Source organism: Propithecus coquereli, unplaced genomic scaffold, assembly GCF_000956105.1.
Source record: "Propithecus coquereli isolate 6110/MARCELLA unplaced genomic scaffold, Pcoq_1.0 Scaffold138, whole genome shotgun sequence".
NCBI lineage: Eukaryota > Metazoa > Chordata > Mammalia > Primates > Indriidae > Propithecus > Propithecus coquereli.
In genome coordinates, this window is record NW_012138080.1 from 8197954 (window position 1) to 8208774 (window position 10821).

Below are 10821 nucleotides of genomic sequence, written 5' to 3' on the forward strand. Positions count from 1 at the left end.
GCTATGTTTGGATGGTGAAATTACAGATTTCTTTTATTTTTTTTTTTAATATTTCTTCCTTCTTGTGTCCCAGTTTGATAATTTACTCTTTAATGTCCTGATGTGCTTATCCAATCTTTGATAGTCACTACAATTGTGACCTGATCAGAGGGAATTGAGAAAAGAGGGAAAGAAGACAATTATTACTATATCTAAGCAGTTACATACACTAAAAATGGTGGAATTCTCTCATTTCACTTGCCATACATACCTCAAAAATTTGTGGCTGGAATTATGAGCCACTGTTTGTTTTTATTTTCAATATTAATTATCACGAATGCCTCTTTTATCCTTGAATGTAATAAACATTCATGGAATGCCTGGTGAATCGACCCTGGCGATAGATTGAGAGGGAGGTGGGGAGTCATTTTTATTCAGTGTGACAATACAGCTCTCTAGAACAACTTCCAAAATAAAATCAGCAGCTAAAATGACATTTTACGAACATAAAATATTTCATGCACATGAATTTGCCATGAAGATAATCACCACTGATCACATACTTCCACAGCTTCCCCACCCTTCTACGTCTGTCTTGGTCTTCCTTAATCTAGATCCTGGCACAGGGGTAATTAATAGATAACATATTAGATAAATGCATTAATTAATTAATGAAAAGAAATATCTAGACTGCTCCATTAAAACACCACAGGTAATTTCTAGTGCTTGCTAGGGTACACTGAGCATCAACTGTGTTTTGGCGTTTGTTCTGAAGGTCTGACTGCATTTAAAAAAGCAAACCTCATTAACTGACCATGAGACTCCAGTCTCTAAAAACTGGGGCAAATCTCATAGACCAACTAGACCCATAGCTTAAAACTCAAAGTCTCCCATGATCTCATTTAAATTAATGACATGCTGTGTCCGGTTATTAATTACACAGTTGCTGCTAGAATGGTTAATGGCATTGTGTAAGATACATCCTCAGAGAGACTTAGGTCCTTCTGTCCTGCCCTCAGCAATAGCACTAGACCATATTGTTCTTCACTGGAACATCCCATCAAAGTCAATGTTGCAAATATTCTATTCCTTCTGAAGGGACTTCCGCATATGGTTAGGATATATGAGGAAACATGAGGAAAGCTAAGTGCAAAGTAATTTGCAAAGTAATAACAATGTTTCCTACCCAGGTGATAGCTCACAGGAGATTTAATTGGATAAAATTACCCTGTTCCAGGAATAATACTTTATATTTTATGTCACAATTATCATTGGAAGATCTTCAAGAGATTTATGATCATTGATTAAACATCAGCACACCATTTTGAAAGAGGTGCTATTAACAGTGTTTTACTGAGTCCAGAGAAGGACAGTTTCCTTTTCCAAAGCACACAGCAAACAGTCAAGAAATAACCCCAATCAGCACTAACTTGATGTTAGGACTGTTGTTAATTAAGATTATAGAGCTTTGGGAGCTTCTCACTTCCATAACATAACGAAAATGATAAAAGAAAAAATAATTCTTGTTTCCCAGTGAATCTCATAATTGCCACAAAGGGCTGCATTTCTGATTGTCAGAGTCAGAAAATACTTGAATCATTTCTCTTCATCCCCTAAGATTTTAGTTGGGAAAGTTCTGTTTATAATTAGTTTGTCTTCCCCTTTTCAGCTGTAAACATTTTGCATCAGCAGAATCAAATACAAAATTCACAAATCACTGAAACTGAGAAGAATATCAAAAGTATAGTCAAGTCTTTTTGATTTCTAGATGAGAAAGTTTGGACTTAAGCATGAAGTAAAAGATAAAAAGGCATCTCAGTCCAAATAACAGGGGCTCTACCATTGTCACAATGTCTCCGGTTACAAAGAATGTCCCCACATGGCTTGTAAGGCCCAGACTCCTTCCTTGGTTTGCTGGGCAGTTGAGCATCTTGAATTAAATGGATGTAAATAATTCTGTGGCCTGGCATAAGAGTGAAACTGATGGCAGAAGGGCCAAATTTTCAGCTCAGTGCAATCCAGTATAAAAAATATATCAAACTCTAAAGTTCTAATTTGATTGTTATAACAACCCTCAATAGAATTGGATACTACCAAACTGAAATAATGTGTACAAAAGCACTTATCCCAGTGGCTGGCATAGAGGAAACCTTCAGTAAAGGTTTCCTCTTTTACTCCAGCTAGCCCTCTTCACCTCCTCCACCCTGTCGTGGAGCCTGAGATCTAAAACTGCTTGATCCACATATCAATATGTGCCTTAAAAACTGCAGAGCAGATTTTGTTTGTATTTGCAGAAGCTTCAACTACCCTGTCAGATGTTTCTTTAAAAGCTCATAAATTATTCTCTAAGCTTTCTTTAAAAACAAATGAACATTGAAATGAATATGTATGCATTAAAGTTCATAATCAATAAAGTATGATTAGAAGTGGAGCTAGAAAAAGTTGTATACCCACAAATTAGTCAGACTAATAGTTGTCACATGAGCCTGTGTGTGGGATTAAAGCCTAGAAACCTCTTAAAGTTGTAGACCCTCAATTCTTTAATTGCCCCTCCTGGCTAAAATTCCTGCTTTAGGGAGGTGAGCAAGACTTGCTCTCTTTACACAGAAGGGAGTTCCTTTCTCTGTTTGTTCAACAAGCCCAGAAGAAATCAAAACATAGGAATTGAACATTTGTTGTTACTTTTGTTGTTTTTAAGCTTCCTTCTATGATTCAGAGGACAGAAGATAAGGTTCTGATGATGCCCTTTCCTTTATTCCACTATGTGTAAAACATCTTTCCATCAATTACAATTTTAGAAATTCTGTAGAGCAATACAAATATCATGACAATGATGAAGAGGAAGAGTGGTAATGTGGCTACTTCTGCTTAACTGCCTTTTAAAAATAGAAACTATGACAAAGCTGATCATTTTTGCTACTCTCTTTTGTAACATACAAAATGTCTAATATTTAAATCTTGATCACCCCCCACCACCCGCCAACAACATGACAACTTCTTCAACCCACAACTGAAAGATTTCAATATATTCCAGGAGAAAATATTTGGGAAGTGAAACTATGTCTTTAATAAATTTCCAAGTAAAAGAATTCATATCTGATAAAAGCAATACTTTTAGATATGTTGCATGCAAAAAGGGTACCGTATAATTAGAAGTGAATTTAGACAGAAAGACAGAAAGATGAGATGTAAAAGCACATAATTAGTGCACTGTTATAATTAGCAAATACTTTTCAATCCCATGGTAACTGTGCTCTGAAAAGGACTCCTGCCGGTTCACTAATATTTCCTGAAAGCAGTTTTCTTCTCTCTCTTTAAATGCAAAGTTTAAATTGATGTCTTCTTGAAAACCATGTTATGATATGTCATAAATTGATTTGTATCTATATTATAGTTTTTTAATACAAAAAGACATATCAAATATAAGGACAAAACAAATATTTGTAGAATGAAAGAACTACAATAAATCTGTATAATAACCTTGTACTATATATATAACTTTGAGTGTGCTCTTTCAAAAATAAACATTATTTGCACAACAAAATATGACTTTGACATGCAGAGATGCAAAGATTTCCCATTGAATATGGTTAATCAGTTCAAAATGCCTGGATAGTGGAAATACTGAAACTTGCTAGGGATGTAAATGGAACTTTCTGGAGATATTTAAATATTTCTAATCTTACAGTAGGCAATAAGGAAAGAAAGAGAAAAGAACTAAAAAAACTCAAGCAAAAAGAAGCATTTTCTCACTGTTGGTAGGACTGCAAATTAGTACAACATCTATGGAAAACATTACAGAGATTCCTCAAAGAACTAAAAGTAGACCTACCATTTGATCCAGCAATCCCACTACTGGGCATTTATCCAAAGAAAAAGAGGTCATTTTATCAAAAAGGCACCCATATGTGAATGTTTACTGCAGCAAAATTCACAATTGCAAAGATGTGGAATCAACTCAAGTGCCCATCAAGCCATGAGTGAATCAACAAAGTGTGGTATACACATACTATGGAATACTATGCAGCCATGGAGAAGGCTGAATTAAGGCCTTTTGCAACAATTTGGATGAAACTGCAGACCATTATCCTAAGTGAAGTATCTAAAGAACAGACAAACAAACACCACATGTACTCCCTATTAAATTGGAACTAACCAATGAGCACACGTGCACAGAGAGAAGTCAGACTCCACAGAAATCAAGCAACGGGGAGCAGGGAGGAAGGGGTGGGCAAAAACCTATCCCAGGGGTACAACGAACACTATCTGGGTGATGTGCTCACTTATAACCCTGACTCAAGCATAGCAAAATTGATACATGTAACCAAAAACATTTGTACCCCCATAATACTTTGAAATTAAACAAAGAAAAATAATAATAAAAACTAAAAAGTTGATATTTTGTTCATCATGAAAAAAGACTATGCTTTTTCTAAAAAAATAAAATTAAAAGAGGCATTTTCTTATTTCTTTCCTTATGTCTACGCCCACTCCCCCAAATACTTAGCATAAAACAATGATGCAGTTACAGAGGGATTTCTCCAGATCGACACCAGCACTTGGTAGGCCAAGCTCTAGCATACTGCCTGTGAGCCTAAACAATGGCGTGACCTCAAACTTCATCTGTGAAATGGGGATGATAATACGTTTTCACAGAGTTTGGGGGAGTAAGAAAGGAAGAAGAAGCATGCTTTGCAAATTGGGATGTCTTTTAAATTAAGGGCAGAAATTAAATTCTCAATTGTATTCCTGGATAGCAAAGACTTGTTTAAGGACAGATAGTTAACTTACCTGAATAATAATGTTCTGAATTAAACAGTATAAAATCAAGAAGTTGGCAAAGTTACCAATTACAGGCAATAGGACCCAAAAGTTAGTCAAATTCTTTCAGTCAAATTGAGATTGGCTGGGACAAGCAGTGACATATGGTGACATTAGTGAGAAGGGCAACCTGACAGCAGAACAGAGAGAAAAGACTGATCTATGAAATTTGCAGCAGACTTGCCTTTTTATCACTATCCAAAAAATGTCAGTGACAATAAGAAAAGCATGTAAACTCCGAAACAGTTTTTGGAGCTTGTGTCTTCTTAAAAGTTTCCAAGAAAACAGGGGTAGGATAGAAGAAAATGGCGTTGGTATCTGGGTTAACTGGAGTGTATGAAGTACATAAACGGTCCTGGGCAGCTTTCTTTCGATGACGTATGACAACTATTAAGATTTTTTAAGGAAGTATTCCTTCAAGAGGGGATCTGTTGTGCAATCGGATGGTCCCCTAAGCACAGGGAGGAGAGCAAACCTGACACATGGGTTTGTGATTATTGTTCACATCTGCTTCTGAATTGTATATGACTTTAAAGAATTCCTTAAGACCACCTGCTATTCCCTGGAATTATTCTGATGTAGAGGTATATTAGAGACAGTGCAGTCAGAACTAGCCCATATTAAAAAGAACTAGGTATGTATCTTTTTAACTATGCCCATTTAGAATTACTGGAGTGGAAAGATTTTGATAAACAAGCCAAAAAGAAAAAGCGATAGGCTGGGAAAAAGAATGCTGATTAATACCAGAAATAGGAATACACATTTTTAGAAAGTGTTTTTAATCAGCTCCCCAGTATGGGGTTAACCAACTGTGTCAGCAGAACTAAATTACAGACTCATAGGAAAGGAAAAAACAAATAAGAAGAGGAGAATTTTGAAACAAATTCAAACTATTCCCTCCTTTGGAGTAAAAAGCTAAAAGCACCGAGGAAGCTTTATTGGTTGAATTCCTCAAAGAAAGAAGCCCTAAGCATGTAATGAGTAAGAATATTGAAGATATATGTAATACTTTTTGGTCTAAATTAGGTTAGAATTGAAAAAGGGTGCTAACCAGCTATCGTAGAAATACAAAAGTACAAAATTAAAGAGAATTGAATACCCAAGGAGAAAGGTGGCCACTACCAGGTACAGACTCCTAAGTCAGGGAACTAACTGGCTATGGGCATTTGGTTCTTATCAGGTCAGTGGAGTAGCTGGTCCCATGGAGCTAACAATTGCTAGGAGTGCAGTATTGATGGGAATTTAAATTTGGCTGAGTTTTGACCTTCAGAGCAGTAGTTTCCAGAGCATTCGAAGCTCAACTACACTCTGCATTGCACTTGGGTACTGATCGAGAATCACGATAAAGTGACAGTTATTAAAAGAGCCATAATTATCCATTTTCAACTTCGTGGTTTTCAATTTCTCAAGCATCCTGGTACTAAGCAATACCTTGGTTTTGATTTCCCTTGGTTTTTAAGATGGTCAGGCATTTATGTCGTTTCAATAAATTATTATTTTAACTTAATTCCATGACTACAAAAAAGCAAAGCAGAACAAAAGCTTCGAGTGAATGGCATTTGGTTTGCTGGGATATGTAACCATTGTGAGGCATAAAGAAATAAAATCTGTGCATAAATTACGTCCTGCCCTGCAAACTCAGTGTGCAGTGCTACAAAGAAAAGAGACATGTGAAATCGGGGAGCCAGAGAAAGTGCCTTGAAAAGTTGGCTGGTCCGCAGAGAAAGGATTAAGCATTTTAACTTCTAAAACATACCAACAAATATCCAGACAAAATCCAAAAGTAACAAAAAATAATACTGTGCTTTTGACATCTTTCTGTTTACTTTAGTTCTTTTAGGTGTATCTTTCAACAAAGACCCAAGTTATCATTTTCCAACTTAAAGATCTATATCTGGAGGTTACAGTGCCTGAAGGTACTAAGGGAATTCTTCTGACACTTAATTTCTCTGTTGGGGGAATCTCAAAAAGTGGGGAATTGAGAGTGAATGAATTGGAAAAAAAAAAAAGTCCAAACTAGAAGCATTTGTTTTTCTCCTCTGAAACAGAAAGCACAAGAATTCCAGATTTCAGTGTTTTGAAGGCTTTTATAAGAAATTATTGCCATTTTTATAGAATCTGGTGCATTTTTCAAAAATTGCCTACTATTATCATAAATTTGGGCCTTACAAATGTCTAAAATTGTAGTAATTATATTTCAAAATGCTGTCTTGTAAAATGGAGACTTCATAGAGTTTACTGATATCAACAAATTTGGCAGTTACAGAAGTTTTGCAAGACACAATTCCACTTCAAATAACAACACTGAATTGTAAAATATTAGCGGTGACTTCTTTCTAAAATTAGTGTTCATTTTTTCCTAATTATTAGTGTTCATTTCTTGCCGTACCAAATATCTTTACTCTCTGTGGTCATTGTATGATATTTGAGGACTTGATCATGCTGATATATAAAGTAGAAACTAAACACGGCATACTGAAGAGAGTAAGACGTCGTCAGGGTCATTGGTTCCCAAAGTCAAGTACAGATGATTTAGGAGCCTATACTCAAGCAAATTATTTTAAATGTATTAATGTATTTATTATAGTCTGCATGAGGAAAAAAAACACACAGAAGAAATCATAACTACAATATAAAGTTTCATTTAAAAATAAATTGTGTTTTAGTTTAGTTTTTTATTTTTTGAGATGGGGTCTCATTCTGTCACCCAGGCTGGAGTGCCGTGACATGATCATTGCTCACTGTAACCTGGAACTCCCGGGCTCAAGTGATCCTTGCACCTCAGGATTGCAGGAATGAGCCACTGCACCTTACCCAGATGAGACTATTTTTTTAAAGAACAAGGAAATAGTAATTTAGGGGGCATTAGAACAGGGCAAAACCCATAAGGTTGTGTGCATGTAAATGACTGTAGTCAAGTCAAGGAAACATTGCTTTAGGACAACTGTCTCGGACTCAATTTGAAAATATCAACCTCTTCAAAACTGACTCTGAAATAAGTATTATTGTGATGTACTAACACTAAATATTTTTTGCTCATTATGAAGCTATACATTTTCTGTCTAATTTTGTTATCAAAATCATTAAGTACAAGAATCAAAAGTACACTTAGAGATCAAAATAATATAACCAATTCATTTTGCAGGTGGTTAAGTTTTTCAAATTCAATCAACCCATTAGAGATTGAGCTAAAATTTGAGTCCTAGCGTCCTCCTCTCTGCTGTGCTTCCTCATTGCCGCTATCAGGAATCTTGGCTGGGAACATTTGTATGTGCAAAGAGCTTTTTCTAATAGACCCAATTTCCAAAATCATTCCTCAGTTTCAGCGTACAGTCACTAAATGGTGGCAAATGAAATAGTTTACAATGCAGTATACCATAAAGGTCTGAGTTCCTCAAAAGATTTTTAACTGAGAGATATGTTTATCAATAAGTATCTAAGAAAATGCAACAAGCTTGTCATAAAAGCTAGGCTAAGACATAGAATATTACCAAAGTTTAAACCTCAAGGAATGTTAGGATATTTTTTGTCCTAACATTAGTAAACATAGTAAACTTTATAAAGCAGATTTTTTAAAAAACTTTATAAAACAGTTTTTTAAAAAACAAAATAAACATAGATAACTACAGATAACCATCCTATAAGCAAATTTTTTGTATTGAACACCCAAATCAAGATAATATTCAAGGTAACAAAAAACTTAGAAAAAAAGGCTAAAAATAATCAGGAGATGGGGAGAAGAAGGTGATAAATACCCGATTTGTTTTAGGGGCAAAATTTGAAGCTAAAAATGAAAATATTTCAGAGTTACAAGTGCCAACTCAATTTATTTTGCCCGTAAAGGATACAGGATGTTCTTTGCAAATGGTACGGTAGCCTGCATTGCAGTGGGGTTCACGGAAGCAGGAATAAAATGTTTTTTTGTAAACTCGATACCTAAACATCCCAGTGGGGTATTATGTCTGTTTAGACCCCAAGAAGCTCCTTCTCACATCCTTAAAAGATAAGCTGCCTAGGAGGGACAGGGTTAGAGGGGATGTTGGTTTTAATCCTAGAGTAAATAAGGCCTTCAATGTCCTGCTCCTGCCCTAGGTGACCTGGGCCAGTTTTCCATTAGGGTCACTCAGTCACAGGAAGTCAATGCAAAAGGCCTGAGGTAGCTGTTTGTTTTTTGGGAGGGATAGTTGGTTGGAAAAAAGCAAGATGTAGGAGACTCCACCACCATCACTGCCAAATACAAGCTTGTCCTCCTCTCTTCATTTCTTGGAGCTCTCTGCATGGAGGAGTCTTCAGTAGGTCAATAGAGCTGCTTTCTTAAAGGGATTTAAAGGGGTGATGGAGTCAGGACTGAAGCACCAGAGGAGGAAGGAGCCACCACCCAGCCCCTGACACTTGCACTCTCACATACCACCATCCCACACCCAGCTGTTTCTGGCAGATGTGCAGGCACTGACCTCCAGCCTTCTTAGGAAAGAAGGATAAAAAAAGTCATCTTCTGTAGTGTGATTTTTTTTTTTTTTTTTTTTGAGACAGAGAGTGCCGTGGTGTCAGCCTAGCTCACAGCAACCTCAAACTCCTGGGCTCAAGCGATCCTACTGCCTCAGCCTCCCAAGTAGCTGGGACTACAGGCATGCGCCACCATGCCCAGCTAATTTTTTCTATATATTTTTAGTTGTCTGATTGATTTCTTTCTAATTTTAGTAGAGATGGGGTCTCGCTCTTGCTCAGGCTGGTCTCAAACTCCTGAGCTTAAACAATCAGCCCATCTTGGCCTCCCAGAGAGCTAGGATTATAGGCGTGAGCCACTGCGCCCAGCCAGTGTGATTTTTTTTTAAACAGTTCAGGGGCTATATACACATACATACGCACACACACACACACACACCCCTTGAGTCATGCAGAAAAGAAAAGGAGAGAAGAAATTTGGTACTTAACCTCTCTGGGTCTCAGCTTGCTCATCTGTGAAATGGAAAAGTGGAACTAAATGCCTTGACTTATCATCCTTAAAGTTATCTGTGGTGGGGAAGAGGCGGTGAAAAGGGAGCCTCAGGCAGAGATATCACCCCACCCTACTGGTCATGGTGACTTCCACTGCCCAGAGCAGAACAGTCATTTCTGGGATTGCTTAAGGGACATTTTGAAAGAAGGTGTTAGTTTGCCCCGGGCCTCAGTTGGCCATTCCAACACGCACACACACACACTCTCTCACTCACTCTCTCTCTTCTTTTTCTTTTCCCCAAGGGAATTGTTTGCAAACGTGAACAAGTGGAAGCACAAATAGCTTTGCGGAATTATTTAGGAAAGTCAATATGTCATTATGCAAAGGCTCCTCCGAAGCAGAAGGCAGCAACGTGCGAATCCGTGTGTCCCCTTCCCTGGCGAGTACCAGTGCGGAGAGGCTGTTTTCCTGTGTCCTGGTGGTGGGATAGGACGCAGTCAGACTCCTTGACTCTGTCCCTGTTCCTGCCGCTATCTCTTTCTTACTCTCTCCGTTTGTGTCACTGTCTCTCTCCTTTCCTCCCTCTCCCCATCCTCTCCCGGCATCACCCCCAACTCCAGCACACCCCCAGCCCTCCCCTGCCAGGGCGCTTGGTTCAACACCGCCCTCCGAGGTGTGAGCGCCGGCGCGGGGCGCGCAGAGCACACGGCCGGGCCATGTCCCCGCTTCCACTCGGCGGCGGCTGGGATCCGGGAGGAGGAAAAACATCAGGCTCCGCACGGTTCTCCCGCGGCCTCTAATCCCTTCAGCGCACCTGAAATTATAACCTTGGCCACAAACGCGCGCTTGTTCCAGCGCTTCTGAGGGGGCCGAGGCTCTGCAGGGGACTCTCGCGCCCGAGTCCTGAAAGGCTCCCGCGTCCCCAAAAGCCTCGCAGAGGACACTTGATCTCCGAGGAGGAAGGGGGGATGGGAGGCACCCTGGGGCTCATGGCGCCCCGGAGGAAGAGCCGTCCAGCACTGGAGGCGAGAAGCTTCCAGAATTAGGCCAAAAGGCAGGGGGCGGGGTGTTCCTGAGTCCCG